A 16,739-nucleotide genomic window follows, 5' to 3' on the forward strand; every position below is an offset into this window, starting at 1 on the left:
ATTGGGATTTTCGCTCTAATAGGGCCCCGCAGCCGACGCGGGCGATACGAGGGAGCCAATTAAACGGCGCCGAAATTGTCTTGTCAGTGACCGCGCAGTATTGGGATTTTCGCTCTAATAGGGCCCCGCAGCCGACGCGGGCGATACGAGGGAGCCAATTAAACGGCGCCGAAATTGTCTTGTCAGTGACCGCGCAGTATTGGGATTTTCGCTCTAATAGGGCCCCGCAGCCGACGCGGGCGATACGAGGGAGCCAATTAAACGGCGCCGAAATTGTCTTGTCAGTGACCGCGCAGTATTGGGATTTTCGCTCTAATAGGGCCCCGCAGCCGACGCGGGCGATACGAGGGAGCCAATTAAACGGCGCCGAAATTGTCTTGTCAGTGACCGCGCAGTATTGGGATTTTCGCTCTAATAGGGCCCCGCAGCCGACGCGGGCGATACGAGGGAGCCAATTAAACGGCGCCGAAATTGTCTTGTCAGTGACCGCGCAGTATTGGGATTTTCGCTCTAATAGGGCCCCGCAGCCGACGCGGGCGATACGAGGGAGCCAATTAAACGGCGCCGAAATTGTCTTGTCAGTGACCACGCAGTATTGGGATTTTCGCTCTAATAGGGCACCGCAGCCGACGCGGGCGATACGAGGGAGCCAATTAAACGGCGCAGAAATTGTCTTGTCAGTGACCGCGCAGTATTGGGATTTTCGCTCTAATAGGGCACCGCAGCCGACGCGGGCGATACGAGGGAGCCAATTAAACGGCGCCGAAATTGTCTTGTCAGTGACCGCGCAGTATTGGGATTTTCGCTCTAATAGGGCCCCGCAGCCGACGCGGGCGATACGAGGGAGCCAATTAAACGGCGCCGAAATTGTCTTGTCAGTGACCGCGCAGTATTGGGATTTTCGCTCTAATAGGGCCCCGCAGCTGACGCGGGCGATACGAGGGAGCCAATTAAACGGCGCCGAAATTGTCTTGTCAGTGACCGCGCAGTATTGGGATTTTCGCTCTAATAGGGCCCCGCAGCCGACGCGGGCGATACGAGGGAGCCAATTAAACGGCGCCGAAATTGTCTTGTCAGTGACAGCGCAGTATTGGGATTTTCGCTCTAATAGGGCCCCGCAGCCGACGCGGGCGATACGAGGGAGCCAATTAAACGGCGCCGAAATTGTCTTGTCAGTGACCGCGCAGTATTGGGATTTTCGCTCTAATAGGGCACCGCAGCTGACGCGGGCGATACGAGGGAGCCAATTAAACGGCGCCGAAATTGTCTTGTCAGTGACCGCGCAGTATTGGAATTTTCGCTCTAATAGGGCACCGCAGCCGACGCGGGCGATACGAGGGAGCCAATTAAACGGCGCCGAAATTGTCTTGTCAGTGACCGCGCAGTATTGGGATTTTCGCTCTAATAGGGCCCCGCAGCCGACGCGGGCGATACGAGGGAGCCAATTAAACGGCGCCGAAATTGTCTTGTCAGTGACCGCGCAGTATTGGGATTTTCGCTCTAATAGGGCCCCGCAGCCGACGCGGGCGATACGAGGGAGCCAATTAAACGGCGCCGAAATTGTCTTGTCAGTGACCGCGCAGTATTGGGATTTTCGCTCTAATAGGGCACCGCAGCTGACGCGGGCGATACGAGGGAGCCAATTAAACGGCGCCGAAATTGTCTTGTCAGTGACCGCGCAGTATTGGGATTTTCGCTCTAATAGGGCCCCGCAGCCGACGCGGGCGATACGAGGGAGCCAATTAAACGGCGCCGAAATTGTCTTGTCAGTGACCGCGCAGTATTGGGATTTTCGCTCTAATAGGGCCCCGCAGCCGACGCGGGCGATACGAGGGAGCCAATTAAACGGCGCCGAAATTGTCTTGTCAGTGACCGCGCAGTATTGGGATTTTCGCTCTAATAGGGCACCGCAGCTGACGCGGGCGATACGAGGGAGCCAATTAAACGGCGCCGAAATTGTCTTGTCAGTGACCGCGCAGTATTGGGATTTTCGCTCTAATAGGGCCCCGCAGCCGACGCGGGCGATACGAGGGAGCCAATTAAACGGCGCCGAAATTGTCTTGTCAGTGACCGCGCAGTATTGGGATTTTCGCTCTAATAGGGCCCCGCAGCCGACGCGGGCGATACGAGGGAGCCAATTAAACGGCGCCGAAATTGTCTTGTCAGTGACCACGCAGTATTGGGATTTTCGCTCTAATAGGGCACCGCAGCCGACGCGGGCGATACGAGGGAGCCAATTAAACGGCGCCGAAATTGTCTTGTCAGTGACCGCGCAGTATTGGGATTTTCGCTCTAATAGGGCCCCGCAGCCGACGCGGGCGATACGAGGGAGCCAATTAAACGGCGCCGAAATTGTCTTGTCAGTGACCGCGCAGTATTGGGATTTTCGCTCTAATAGGGCCCCGCAGCCGACGCGGGCGATACGAGGGAGCCAATTAAACGGCGCCGAAATTGTCTTGTCAGTGACCGCGCAGTATTGGGATTTTCGCTCTAATAGGGCCCCGCAGCCGACGCGGGCGATACGAGGGAGCCAATTAAACGGCGCCGAAATTGTCTTGTCAGTGACCGCGCAGTATTGGGATTTTCGCTCTAATAGGGCCCCGCAGCCGACGCGGGCGATACGAGGGAGCCAATTAAACGGCGCCGAAATTGTCTTGTCAGTGACCGCGCAGTATTGGGATTTTCGCTCTAATAGGGCCCCGCAGCCGACGCGGGCGATACGAGGGAGCCAATTAAACGGCGCCGAAATTGTCTTGTCAGTGACCGCGCAGTATTGGGATTTTCGCTCTAATAGGGCACCGCAGCCGACGCGGGCGATACGAGGGAGCCAATTAAACGGCGCCGAAATTGTCTTGTCAGTGACCGCGCAGTATTGGGATTTTCGCTCTAATAGGGCCCCGCAGCCGACGCGGGCGATACGAGGGAGCCAATTAAACGGCGCCGAAATTGTCTTGTCAGTGACCGCGCAGTATTGGGATTTTCGCTCTAATAGGGCACCGCAGCCGACGCGGGCGATACGAGGGAGCCAATTAAACGGCGCCGAAATTGTCTTGTCAGTGACCGCGCAGTATTGGGATTTTCGCTCTAATAGGGCACCGCAGCCGACGCGGGCGATACGAGGGAGCCAATTAAACGGCGCCGAAATTGTCTTGTCAGTGACCGCGCAGTATTGGGATTTTCGCTCTAATAGGGCACCGCAGCCGACGCGGGCGATACGAGGGAGCCAATTAAACGGCGCCGAAATTGTCTTGTCAGTGACCGCGCAGTATTGGGATTTTCGCTCTAATAGGGCCCCGCAGCCGACGCGGGCGATACGAGGGAGCCAATTAAACGGCGCCGAAATTGTCTTGTCAATGACCGCGCAGTATTGGGATTTTCGCTCTAATAGGGCCCCGCAGCCGACGCGGGCGATACGAGGGAGCCAATTAAACGGCGCCGAAATTGCCTTGTCAGTGACCGCGCAGTATTGGGATTTTCGCTCTAATAGGGCACCGCAGCTGACGCGGGCGATACGAGGGAGCCAATTAAACGGCGCCGAAATTGTCTTGTCAGTGACCGCGCAGTATTGGGATTTTCGCTCTAATAGGGCACCGCAGCCGACGCGGGCGATACGAGGGAGCCAATTAAACGGCGCCGAAATTGTCTTGTCAGTGACCGCGCAGTATTGGGATTTTCGCTCTAATAGGGCCCCGCAGCCGACGCGGGCGATACGAGGGAGCCAATTAAACGGCGCCGAAATTGTCTTGTCAGTGACCGCGCAGTATTGGGATTTTCGCTCTAATAGGGCCCCGCAGCCGACGCGGGCGATACGAGGGAGCCAATTAAACGGCGCCGAAATTGTCTTGTCAGTGACCGCGCAGTATTGGGATTTTCGCTCTAATAGGGCACCGCAGCCGACGCGGGCGATACGAGGGAGCCAATTAAACGGCGCCGAAATTGTCTTGTCAGTGACCGCGCAGTATTGGGATTTTCGCTCTAATAGGGCCCCGCAGCCGACGCGGGCGATACGAGGGAGCCAATTAAACGGCGCCGAAATTGTCTTGTCAGTGACCGCGCAGTATTGGGATTTTCGCTCTAATAGGGCCCCGCAGCCGACGCGGGCGATACGAGGGAGCCAATTAAACGGCGCCGAAATTGTCTTGTCAGTGACCGCGCAGTATTGGGATTTTCGCTCTAATAGGGCACCGCAGCTGACGCGGGCGATACGAGGGAGCCAATTAAACGGCGCCGAAATTGTCTTGTCAGTGACCGCGCAGTATTGGGATTTTCGCTCTAATAGGGCCCCGCAGCCGACGCGGGCGATACGAGGGAGCCAATTAAACGGCGCCGAAATTGTCTTGTCAGTGACCGCGCAGTATTGGGATTTTCGCTCTAATAGGGCCCCGCAGCCGACGCGGGCGATACGAGGGAGCCAATTAAACGGCGCCGAAATTGTCTTGTCAGTGACCGCGCAGTATTGGGATTTTCGCTCTAATAGGGCCCCGCAGCCGACGCGGGCGATACGAGGGAGCCAATTAAACGGCGCCGAAATTGTCTTGTCAGTGACCGCGCAGTATTGGGATTTTCGCTCTAATAGGGCCCCGCAGCCGACGCGGGCGATACGAGGGAGCCAATTAAACGGCGCCGAAATTGTCTTGTCAGTGACCGCGCAGTATTGGGATTTTCGCTCTAATAGGGCACCGCAGCTGACGCGGGCGATACGAGGAAGCCAATTAAACGGCGCCGAAATTGTCTTGTCAGTGACCGCGCAGTATTGGGATTTTCGCTCTAATAGGGCACCGCAGCCGACGCGGGCGATACGAGGGAGCCAATTAAACGGCGCCGAAATTGTCTTGTCAGTGACCGCGCAGTATTGGGATTTTCGCTCTAATAGGGCCCCGCAGCCGACGCGGGCGATACGAGGGAGCCAATTAAACGGCGCCGAAATTGTCTTGTCAGTGACCGCGCAGTATTGGGATTTTCGCTCTAATAGGGCCCCGCAGCCGACGCGGGCGATACGAGGGAGCCAATTAAACGGCGCCGAAATTGTCTTGTCAGTGACCGCGCAGTATTGGGATTTTCGCTCTAATAGGGCCCCGAAGCCGACGCGGGCGATACGAGGGAGCCAATTAAACGGCGCCGAAATTGTCTTGTCAGTGACCGCGCAGTATTGGGATTTTCGCTCTAATAGGGCCCCGCAGCCGACGCGGGCGATACGAGGGAGCCAATTAAACGGCGCCGAAATTGTCTTGTCAGTGACCGCGCAGTATTGGGATTTTCGCTCTAATAGGGCACCGCAGCCGACGCGGGCGATACGAGGGAGCCAATTAAACGGCGCCGAAATTGTCTTGTCAGTGACCGCGCAGTATTGGGATTTTCGCTCTAATAGGGCCCCGCAGCCGACGCGGGCGATACGAGGGAGCCAATTAAACGGCGCCGAAATTGTCTTGTCAGTGACCGCGCAGTATTGGGATTTTCGCTCTAATAGGGCCCCGCAGCCGACGCGGGCGATACGAGGGAGCCAATTAAACGGCGCCGAAATTGTCTTGTCAGTGACCGCGCAGTATTGGGATTTTCGCTCTAATAGGGCCCCGCAGCCGACGCGGGCGATACGAGGGAGCCAATTAAACGGCGCCGAAATTGTCTTGTCAGTGACCGCGCAGTATTGGGATTTTCGCTCTAATAGGGCCCCGCAGCCGACGCGGGCGATACGAGGGAGCCAATTAAACGGCGCCGAAATTGTCTTGTCAGTGACCGCGCAGTATTGGGATTTTCGCTCTAATAGGGCACCGCAGCCGACGCGGGCGATACGAGGGAGCCAATTAAACGGCGCCGAAATTGTCTTGTCAGTGACCGCGCAGTATTGGGATTTTCGCTCTAATAGGGCCCCGCAGCCGACGCGGGCGATACGAGGGAGCCAATTAAACGGCGCCGAAATTGTCTTGTCAGTGACCGCGCAGTATTGGGATTTTCGCTCTAATAGGGCCCCGCAGCCGACGCGGGCGATACGAGGGAGCCAATTAAACGGCGCCGAAATTGTCTTGTCAGTGACCGCGCAGTATTGGGATTTTCGCTCTAATAGGGCACCGCAGCTGACGCGGGCGATACGAGGGAGCCAATTAAACGGCGCCGAAATTGTCTTGTCAGTGACCGCGCAGTATTGGGATTTTCGCTCTAATAGGGCACCGCAGCCGACGCGGGCGATACGAGGGAGCCAATTAAACGGCGCCGAAATTGTCTTGTCAGTGACCGCGCAGTATTGGGATTTTCGCTCTAATAGGGCCCCGCAGCCGACGCGGGCGATACGAGGGAGCCAATTAAACGGCGCCGAAATTGTCTTGTCAGTGACCGCGCAGTATTGGGATTTTCGCTCTAATAGGGCCCCGCAGCCGACGCGGGCGATACGAGGGAGCCAATTAAACGGCGCCGAAATTGTCTTGTCAGTGACCGCGCAGTATTGGGATTTTCGCTCTAATAGGGCCCCGCAGCCGACGCGGGCGATACGAGGGAGCCAATTAAACGGCGCCGAAATTGTCTTGTCAGTGACCGCGCAGTATTGGGATTTTCGCTCTAATAGGGCCCCGCAGCCGACGCGGGCGATACGAGGGAGCCAATTAAACGGCGCCGAAATTGTCTTGTCAGTGACCGCGCAGTATTGGGATTTTCGCTCTAATAGGGCCCCGCAGCCGACGCGGGCGATACGAGGGAGCCAATTAAACGGCGCCGAAATTGTCTTGTCAGTGACCGCGCAGTATTGGGATTTTCGCTCTAATAGGGCCCCGCAGCCGACGCGGGCGATACGAGGGAGCCAATTAAACGGCGCCGAAATTGTCTTGTCAGTGACCGCGCAGTATTGGGATTTTCGCTCTAATAGGGCACCGCAGCTGACGCGGGCGATACGAGGGAGCCAATTAAACGGCGCCGAAATTGTCTTGTCAGTGACCGCGCAGTATTGGGATTTTCGCTCTAATAGGGCACCGCAGCCGACGCGGGCGATACGAGGGAGCCAATTAAACGGCGCCGAAATTGTCTTGTCAGTGACCGCGCAGTATTGGGATTTTCGCTCTAATAGGGCACCGCAGCTGACGCGGGCGATACGAGGGAGCCAATTAAACGGCGCCGAAATTGTCTTGTCAGTGACCGCGCAGTATTGGGATTTTCGCTCTAATAGGGCACCGCAGCCGACGCGGGCGATACGAGGGAGCCAATTAAACGGCGCCGAAATTGTCTTGTCAGTGACCGCGCAGTATTGGGATTTTCGCTCTAATAGGGCCCCGCAGCCGACGCGGGCGATACGAGGGAGCCAATTAAACGGCGCCGAAATTGTCTTGTCAGTGACCGCGCAGTATTGGGATTTTCGCTCTAATAGGGCACCGCAGCCGACGCGGGCGATACGCGGGAGCCAATTAAACGGCGCCGAAATTGTCTTGTCAGTGACCGCGCAGTATTGGGATTTTCGCTCTAATAGGGCCCCGCAGCCGACGCGGGCGATACGAGGGAGCCAATTAAACGGCGCCGAAATTGTCTTGTCAGTGACCGCGCAGTATTGGGATTTTCGCTCTAATAGGGCCCCGCAGCCGACGCGGGCGATACGAGGGAGCCAATTAAACGGCGCCGAAATTGTCTTGTCAGTGACCGCGCAGTATTGGGATTTTCGCTCTAATAGGGCCCCGCAGCCGACGCGGGCGATACGAGGGAGCCAATTAAACGGCGCCGAAATTGTCTTGTCAGTGACCGCGCAGTATTGGGATTTTCGCTCTAATAGGGCCCCGCAGCCGACGCGGGCGATACGAGGGAGCCAATTAAACGGCGCCGAAATTGTCTTGTCAGTGACCGCGCAGTATTGGGATTTTCGCTCTAATAGGGCACCGCAGCTGACGCGGGCGATACGAGGGAGCCAATTAAACGGCGCCGAAATTGTCTTGTCAGTGACCGCGCAGTATTGGGATTTTCGCTCTAATAGGGCACCGCAGCCGACGCGGGCGATACGAGGGAGCCAATTAAACGGCGCCGAAATTGTCTTGTCAGTGACCGCGCAGTATTGGGATTTTCGCTCTAATAGGGCCCCGCAGCCGACGCGGGCGATACGAGGGAGCCAATTAAACGGCGCCGAAATTGTCTTGTCAGTGACCGCGCAGTATTGGGATTTTCGCTCTAATAGGGCCCCGCAGCCGACGCGGGCGATACGAGGGAGCCAATTAAACGGCGCCGAAATCGTCTTGTCAGTGACCGCGCAGTATTGGGATTTTCGCTCTAATAGGGCCCCGCAGCCGACGCGGGCGATACGAGGGAGCCAATTAAACGGCGCCGAAATTGTCTTGTCAGTGACCGCGCAGTATTGGGATTTTCGCTCTAATAGGGCCCCGCAGCCGACGCGGGCGATACGAGGGAGCCAATTAAACGGCGCCGAAATTGTCTTGTCAGTGACCGCGCAGTATTGGGATTTTCGCTCTAATAGGGCACCGCAGCCGACGCGGGCGATACGAGGGAGCCAATTAAACGGCGCCGAAATTGTCTTGTCAGTGACCGCGCAGTATTGGGATTTTCGCTCTAATAGGGCCCCGCAGCCGACGCGGGCGATACGAGGGAGCCAATTAAACGGCGCCGAAATTGTCTTGTCAGTGACCGCGCAGTATTGGGATTTTCGCTCTAATAGGGCCCCGCAGCCGACGCGGGCGATACGAGGGAGCCAATTAAACGGCGCCGAAATTGTCTTGTCAGTGACCGCGCAGTATTGGGATTTTCGCTCTAATAGGGCACCGCAGCTGACGCGGGCGATACGAGGGAGCCAATTAAACGGCGCCGAAATTGTCTTGTCAGTGACCGCGCAGTATTGGGATTTTCGCTCTAATAGGGCACCGCAGCCGACGCGGGCGATACGAGGGAGCCAATTAAACGGCGCCGAAATTGTCTTGTCAGTGACCGCGCAGTATTGGGATTTTCGCTCTAATAGGGCCCCGCAGCCGACGCGGGCGATACGAGGGAGCCAATTAAACGGCGCCGAAATTGTCTTGTCAGTGACCGCGCAGTATTGGGATTTTCGCTCTAATAGGGCCCCGCAGCCGACGCGGGCGATACGAGGGAGCCAATTAAACGGCGCCGAAATTGTCTTGTCAGTGACCGCGCAGTATTGGGATTTTCGCTCTAATAGGGCCCCGCAGCCGACGCGGGCGATACGAGGGAGCCAATTAAACGGCGCCGAAATTGTCTTGTCAGTGACCGCGCAGTATTGGGATTTTCGCTCTAATAGGGCCCCGCAGCCGACGCGGGCGATACAAGGGAGCCAATTAAACGGCGCCGAAATTGTCTTGTCAGTGACCGCGCAGTATTGGGATTTTCGCTCTAATAGGGCCCCGCAGCCGACGCGGGCGATACGAGGGAGCCAATTAAACGGCGCCGAAATTGTCTTGTCAGTGACCGCGCAGTATTGGGATTTTCGCTCTAATAGGGCACCGCAGCTGACGCGGGCGATACGAGGGAGCCAATTAAACGGCGCCGAAATTGTCTTGTCAGTGACCGCGCAGTATTGGGATTTTCGCTCTAATAGGGCACCGCAGCCGACGCGGGCGATACGAGGGAGCCAATTAAACGGCGCCGAAATTGTCTTGTCAGTGACCGCGCAGTATTGGGATTTTCGCTCTAATAGGGCCCCGCAGCCGACGCGGGCGATACGAGGGAGCCAATTAAACGGCGCCGAAATTGTCTTGTCAGTGACCGCGCAGTATTGGGATTTTCGCTCTAATAGGGCCCCGCAGCCGACGCGGGCGATACGAGGGAGCCAATTAAACGGCGCCGAAATTGTCTTGTCAGTGACCGCGCAGTATTGGGATTTTCGCTCTAATAGGGCCCCGCAGCCGACGCGGGCGATACGAGGGAGCCAATTAAACGGCGCCGAAATTGTCTTGTCAGTGACCGCGCAGTATTGGGATTTTCGCTCTAATAGGGCCCCGCAGCCGACGCGGGCGATACAAGGGAGCCAATTAAACGGCGCCGAAATTGTCTTGTCAGTGACCGCGCAGTATTGGGATTTTCGCTCTAATAGGGCCCCGCAGCCGACGCGGGCGATACGAGGGAGCCAATTAAACGGCGCCGAAATTGTCTTGTCAGTGACCGCGCAGTATTGGGATTTTCGCTCTAATAGGGCCCCGCAGCCGACGCGGGCGATACGAGGGAGCCAATTAAACGGCGCCGAAATTGTCTTGTCAGTGACCGCGCAGTATTGGGATTTTCGCTCTAATAGGGCACCGCAGCCGACGCGGGCGATACGAGGGAGCCAATTAAACGGCGCCGAAATTGTCTTGTCAGTGACCGCGCAGTATTGGGATTTTCGCTCTAATAGGGCCCCGCAGCCGACGCGGGCGATACGAGGGAGCCAATTAAACGGCGCCGAAATTGTCTTGTCAGTGACCGCGCAGTATTGGGATTTTCGCTCTAATAGGGCCCCGCAGCCGACGCGGGCGATACGAGGGAGCCAATTAAACGGCGCCGAAATTGTCTTGTCAGTGACCGCGCAGTATTGGGATTTTCGCTCTAATAGGGCACCGCAGCTGACGCGGGCGATACGAGGGAGCCAATTAAACGGCGCCGAAATTGTCTTGTCAGTGACCGCGCAGTATTGGGATTTTCGCTCTAATAGGGCACCGCAGCCGACGCGGGCGATACGAGGGAGCCAATTAAACGGCGCCGAAATTGTCTTGTCAGTGACCGCGCAGTATTGGGATTTTCGCTCTAATAGGGCACCGCAGCTGACGCGGGCGATACGAGGGAGCCAATTAGACGGCGCCGAAATTGTCTTGTCAGAGACCGCGCAGTCTTGGGATTTTCGCACTCATAGGGCACCGCAGCCGACGCGGGCGATACGAGGGAGCCAATTAAACGGCGCCGAAATTGTCTTGTCAGTGACCGCGCAGTATTGGGATTTTCGCTCTAATAGGGCCCCGCAGCCGACGCGGGCGATACGAGGGAGCCAATTAAACGGCGCCGAAATTGTCTTGTCAGTGACCGCGCAGTATTGGGATTTTCGCTCTAATAGGGCACCGCAGCTGACGCGGGCGATACGAGGGAGCCAATTAAACGGCGCCGAAATTGTCTTGTCAGTGACCGCGCAGTATTGGGATTTTCGCTCTAATAGGGCACCGCAGCCGACGCGGGCGATACGAGGGAGCCAATTAAACGGCGCCGAAATTGTCTTGTCAGTGACCGCGCAGTATTGGGATTTTCGCTCTCATAGGGCCCCGCAGCCGACGCGGGCGATACGAGGGAGCCAATTAAACGGCGCCGAAATTGTCTTGTCAGTGACCGCGCAGTATTGGGATTTTCGCTCTAATAGGGCCCCGCAGCCGACGCGGGCGATACGAGGGAGCAAATTAAACGGCGCCGAAATTGTCTTGTCAGTGACCGCGCAGTATTGGGATTTTCGCTCTAATAGGGCACCACAGCCGACGCGGGCGATACGAGGGAGCCAATTAAACGGCGCCGAAATTGTCTTGTCAGTGACCGCGCAGTATTGGGATTTTCGCTCTAATAGGGCCCCGCAGCCGACGCGGGCGATACGAGGGAGCCAATTAAACGGCGCCGAAATTGTCTTGTCAGTGACCGCGCAGTATTGGGATTTTCGCTCTAATAGGGCCCCGCAGCCGACGCGGGCGATACGAGGGAGCCAATTAAACGGCGCCGAAATTGTCTTGTCAGTGACCGCGCAGTATTGGGATTTTCGCTCTAATAGGGCCCCGCAGCCGACGCGGGCGATACGAGGGAGCCAATTAAACGGCGCCGAAATTGTCTTGTCAGTGACCGCGCAGTATTGGTATTTTCGCTCTAATAGGGCCCCGCAGCCGACGCGGGCGATACGAGGGAGCCAATTAAACGGCGCCGAAATTGTCTTGTCAGTGACCGCGCAGTATTGGGATTTTCGCTCTAATAGGGCCCCGCAGCCGACGCGGGCGATACGAGGGAGCCAATTAAACGGCGCCGAAATTGTCTTGTCAGTGACCGCGCAGTATTGGGATTTTCACTCTAATAGGGCCCCGCAGCCGACGTGGGCGATACGAGGGAGCCAATTAAACGGCGCCGAAATTGTCTTGTCAGTGACCGCGCAGTATTGGGATTTTCGCTCTAATAGGGCACCGCAGCCGACGCGGGCGATACGAGGGAGCCAATTAGACGGCGCCGAAATTGTCTTGTCAGTGAGCGCGCAGTATTGGGATTTTCGCTCTAATAGGGCACCGCAGCCGACGCGGGCGATACGAGGGAGCCAATTAAACGGCGCCGAAATTGTCTTGTCAGTGACCGCGCAGTATTGGGATTTTCGCTCTAATAGGGCCCCGCAGCCGACGCGGGCGATACGAGGGAGCCAATTAAACGGCGCCGAAATTGTCTTGTCAGTGACCGCGCAGTATTGGGATTTTCACTCTAATAGGGCCCCGCAGCCGACGCGGGCGATACGAGGGAGCCAATTAAACGGCGCCGAAATTGTCTTGTCAGTGAGCGCGCAGTATTGGGATTTTCGCTCTAATAGGGCACCGCAGCCGACGCGGGCGATACGAGGGAGCCAATTAAACGGCGCCGAAATTGTCTTTGTCAGTGACCGCGCAGTATTGGGATTTTCGCTCTAATAGGGCCCCGCAGCTGACGCGGGCGATACGAGGGAGCCAATTAAACGGCGCCGAAATTGTCTTGTCAGTGACCGCGCAGTATTGGGATTTTCGCTCTAATAGGGCACCGCAGCCGACGCGGGCGATACGAGGGAGCCAATTAAACGGCGCCGAAATTGTCTTGTCAGTGACCGCGCAGTATTGGGATTTTCGCTCTAATAGGGCCCCGCAGCCGACGCGGGCGATACGAGGGAGCCAATTAAACGGCGCCGAAATTGTCTTGTCAGTGACCGCGCAGTATTGGGATTTTCGCTCTAATAGGGCCCCGCAGCCGACGCGGGCGATACGAGGGAGCCAATTAAACGGCGCCGAAATTGTCTTGTCAGTGACCGCGCAGTATTGGGATTTTCGCTCTAATAGGGCCCCGCAGCCGACGCGGGCGATACGAGGGAGCCAATTAAACGGCGCCGAAATTGTCTTGTCAGTGACCGCGCAGTATTGGGATTTTCGCTCTAATAGGGCCCCGCAGCCGACGCGGGCGATACGAGGGAGCCAATTAAACGGCGCCGAAATTGTCTTGTCAGTGACCGCGCAGTATTGGGATTTTCGCTCTAATAGGGCCCCGCAGCCGACGCGGGCGATACGAGGGAGCCAATTAAACGGCGCCGAAATTGTCTTGTCAGTGACCGCGCAGTATTGGGATTTTCGCTCTAATAGGGCCCCGCAGCCGACGCGGGCGATACGAGGGAGCCAATTAAACGGCGCCGAAATTGTCTTGTCAGTGACCGCGCAGTATTGGGATTTTCGCTCTAATAGGGCACCGCAGCTGACGCGGGCGATACGAGGGAGCCAATTAAACGGCGCCGAAATTGTCTTGTCAGTGACCGCGCAGTATTGGGATTTTCGCTCTAATAGGGCACCGCAGCCGACGCGGGCGATACGAGGGAGCCAATTAAACGGCGCCGAAATTGTCTTGTCAGTGACCGCGCAGTATTGGGATTTTCGCTCTCATAGGGCCCCGCAGCCGACGCGGGCGATACGAGGGAGCCAATTAAACGGCGCCGAAATTGTCTTGTCAGTGACCGCGCAGTATTGGGATTTTCGCTCTAATAGGGCCCCGCAGCCGACGCGGGCGATACGAGGGAGCAAATTAAACGGCGCCGAAATTGTCTTGTCAGTGACCGCGCAGTATTGGGATTTTCGCTCTAATAGGGCACCACAGCCGACGCGGGCGATACGAGGGAGCCAATTAAACGGCGCCGAAATTGTCTTGTCAGTGACCGCGCAGTATTGGGATTTTCGCTCTAATAGGGCCCCGCAGCCGACGCGGGCGATACGAGGGAGCCAATTAAACGGCGCCGAAATTGTCTTGTCAGTGACCGCGCAGTATTGGGATTTTCGCTCTAATAGGGCCCCGCAGCCGACGCGGGCGATACGAGGGAGCCAATTAAACGGCGCCGAAATTGTCTTGTCAGTGACCGCGCAGTATTGGGATTTTCGCTCTAATAGGGCCCCGCAGCCGACGCGGGCGATACGAGGGAGCCAATTAAACGGCGCCGAAATTGTCTTGTCAGTGACCGCGCAGTATTGGTATTTTCGCTCTAATAGGGCCCCGCAGCCGACGCGGGCGATACGAGGGAGCCAATTAAACGGCGCCGAAATTGTCTTGTCAGTGACCGCGCAGTATTGGGATTTTCGCTCTAATAGGGCCCCGCAGCCGACGCGGGCGATACGAGGGAGCCAATTAAACGGCGCCGAAATTGTCTTGTCAGTGACCGCGCAGTATTGGGATTTTCACTCTAATAGGGCCCCGCAGCCGACGTGGGCGATACGAGGGAGCCAATTAAACGGCGCCGAAATTGTCTTGTCAGTGACCGCGCAGTATTGGGATTTTCGCTCTAATAGGGCACCGCAGCCGACGCGGGCGATACGAGGGAGCCAATTAGACGGCGCCGAAATTGTCTTGTCAGTGAGCGCGCAGTATTGGGATTTTCGCTCTAATAGGGCACCGCAGCCGACGCGGGCGATACGAGGGAGCCAATTAAACGGCGCCGAAATTGTCTTGTCAGTGACCGCGCAGTATTGGGATTTTCGCTCTAATAGGGCCCCGCAGCCGACGCGGGCGATACGAGGGAGCCAATTAAACGGCGCCGAAATTGTCTTGTCAGTGACCGCGCAGTATTGGGATTTTCACTCTAATAGGGCCCCGCAGCCGACGCGGGCGATACGAGGGAGCCAATTAAACGGCGCCGAAATTGTCTTGTCAGTGAGCGCGCAGTATTGGGATTTTCGCTCTAATAGGGCACCGCAGCCGACGCGGGCGATACGAGGGAGCCAATTAAACGGCGCCGAAATTGTCTTTGTCAGTGACCGCGCAGTATTGGGATTTTCGCTCTAATAGGGCCCCGCAGCCGACGCGGGCGATACGAAGGAGCCAATTAAACGGCGCCGAAATTGTCTTGTCAGTGACCGCGCAGTATTGGGATTTTCACTCTAATAGGGCCCCGCAGCCGACGCGGGCGATACGAGGGAGCCAATTAAACGGCGCCGAAATTGTCTTGTCAGTGACCGCGCAGTATTGGGATTTTCGCTCTAATAGGGCCCCGCAGCCGACGCGGGCGATACGAGGGAGCCAATTAAACGGCGCCGAAATTGTCTTGTCAGTGACCGCGCAGTATTGGGATTTTCGCTCTAATAGGGCCCCGCAGCCGACGCGGGCGATACGAGGGAGCCAATTAAACGGCGCCGAAATTGTCTTGTCAGTGACCGCGCAGTATTGGGATTTTCGCTCTAATAGGGCACCGCAGCTGACGCGGGCGATACGAGGGAGCCAATTAAACGGCGCCGAAATTGTCTTGTCAGTGACCGCGCAGTATTGGGATTTTCGCTCTAATAGGGCACCGCAGCCGACGCGGGCGATACGAGGGAGCCAATTAAACGGCGCCGAAATTGTCTTGTAAGTGACCGCGCAGTATTGGGATTTTCGCTCTAATAGGGCCCCGCAGCCGACGCGGGCGATACGAGGGAGCCAATTAAACGGCGCCGAAATTGTCTTGTCAGTGACCGCGCAGTATTGGGATTTTCGCTCTAATAGGGCCCCGCAGCCGACGCGGGCGATACGAGGGAGCCAATTAAACGGCGCCGAAATTGTCTTGTCAGTGACCGCGCAGTATTGGGATTTTCGCTCTAATAGGGCCCCGCAGCCGACGCGGGCGATACGAGGGAGCCAATTAAACGGCGCCGAAATTGTCTTGTCAGTGACCGCGCAGTAATGGGATTTTCGCTCTAATAGGGCACCGCAGCTGACGCGGGCGATACGAGGGAGCCAATTAAACGGCGCCGAAATTGTCTTGTCAGTGACCGCGCAGTATTGGGATTTTCGCTCTAATAGGGCACCGCAGCCGACGCGGGCGATACGAGGGAGCCAATTAAACGGCGCCGAAATTGTCTTGTCAGTGACCGCGCAGTATTGGGATTTTCGGTCTAATAGGGCCCCGCAGCCGACGCGGGCGATACGAGGGAGCCAATTAAACGGCGCCGAAATTGTCTTGTCAGTGACCGCGCAGTATTGGGATTTTCGCTCTAATAGGGCCCCGCAGCCGACGCGGGCGATACGAGGGAGCCAATTAAACGGCGCCGAAATTGTCTTGTCAGTGACCGCGCAGTATTGGGATTTTCGCTCTAATAGGGCCCCGCAGCCGACGCGGGCGATACGAGGGAGCCAATTAAACGGCGCCGAAATTGTCTTGTCAGTGACCGCGCAGTGTTGGGATTTTCGCTCTAATAGGGCCCCGCAGCCGACGCGGGCGATACGAGGGAGCCAATTAAACGGCGCCGAAATTGTCTTGTCAGTGACCGCACAGTATTGGGATTTTCGCTCAAATAGGGCCCCGCAGCCGACGCGGGCGATACGAGGGAGCCAATTAAACGGCGCCGAAATTGTCTTGTCAGTGACCGCGCAGTATTGGGATTTTCGCTCTAATAGGGCCCCGCAGCCGACGCGGGCGATACGAGGGAGCCAATTAAACGGCGCCGAAATTGTCTTGTCAGTGACCGCGCAGTATTGGGATTTTCGCTCTAATAGGGCACCGCAGCCGACGCGGGCGATACGAGGGAGCCAATTAAACGGCGCCGAAATTGTCTTGTCAGTGACCGCGCAGTATTGGG

Source organism: Ixodes scapularis, unplaced genomic scaffold, assembly GCF_016920785.2.
Source record: "Ixodes scapularis isolate PalLabHiFi unplaced genomic scaffold, ASM1692078v2 ptg001857l_1___fragment_3__unscaffolded, whole genome shotgun sequence".
Taxonomy (NCBI): Eukaryota; Metazoa; Arthropoda; class Arachnida; order Ixodida; family Ixodidae; genus Ixodes; species Ixodes scapularis.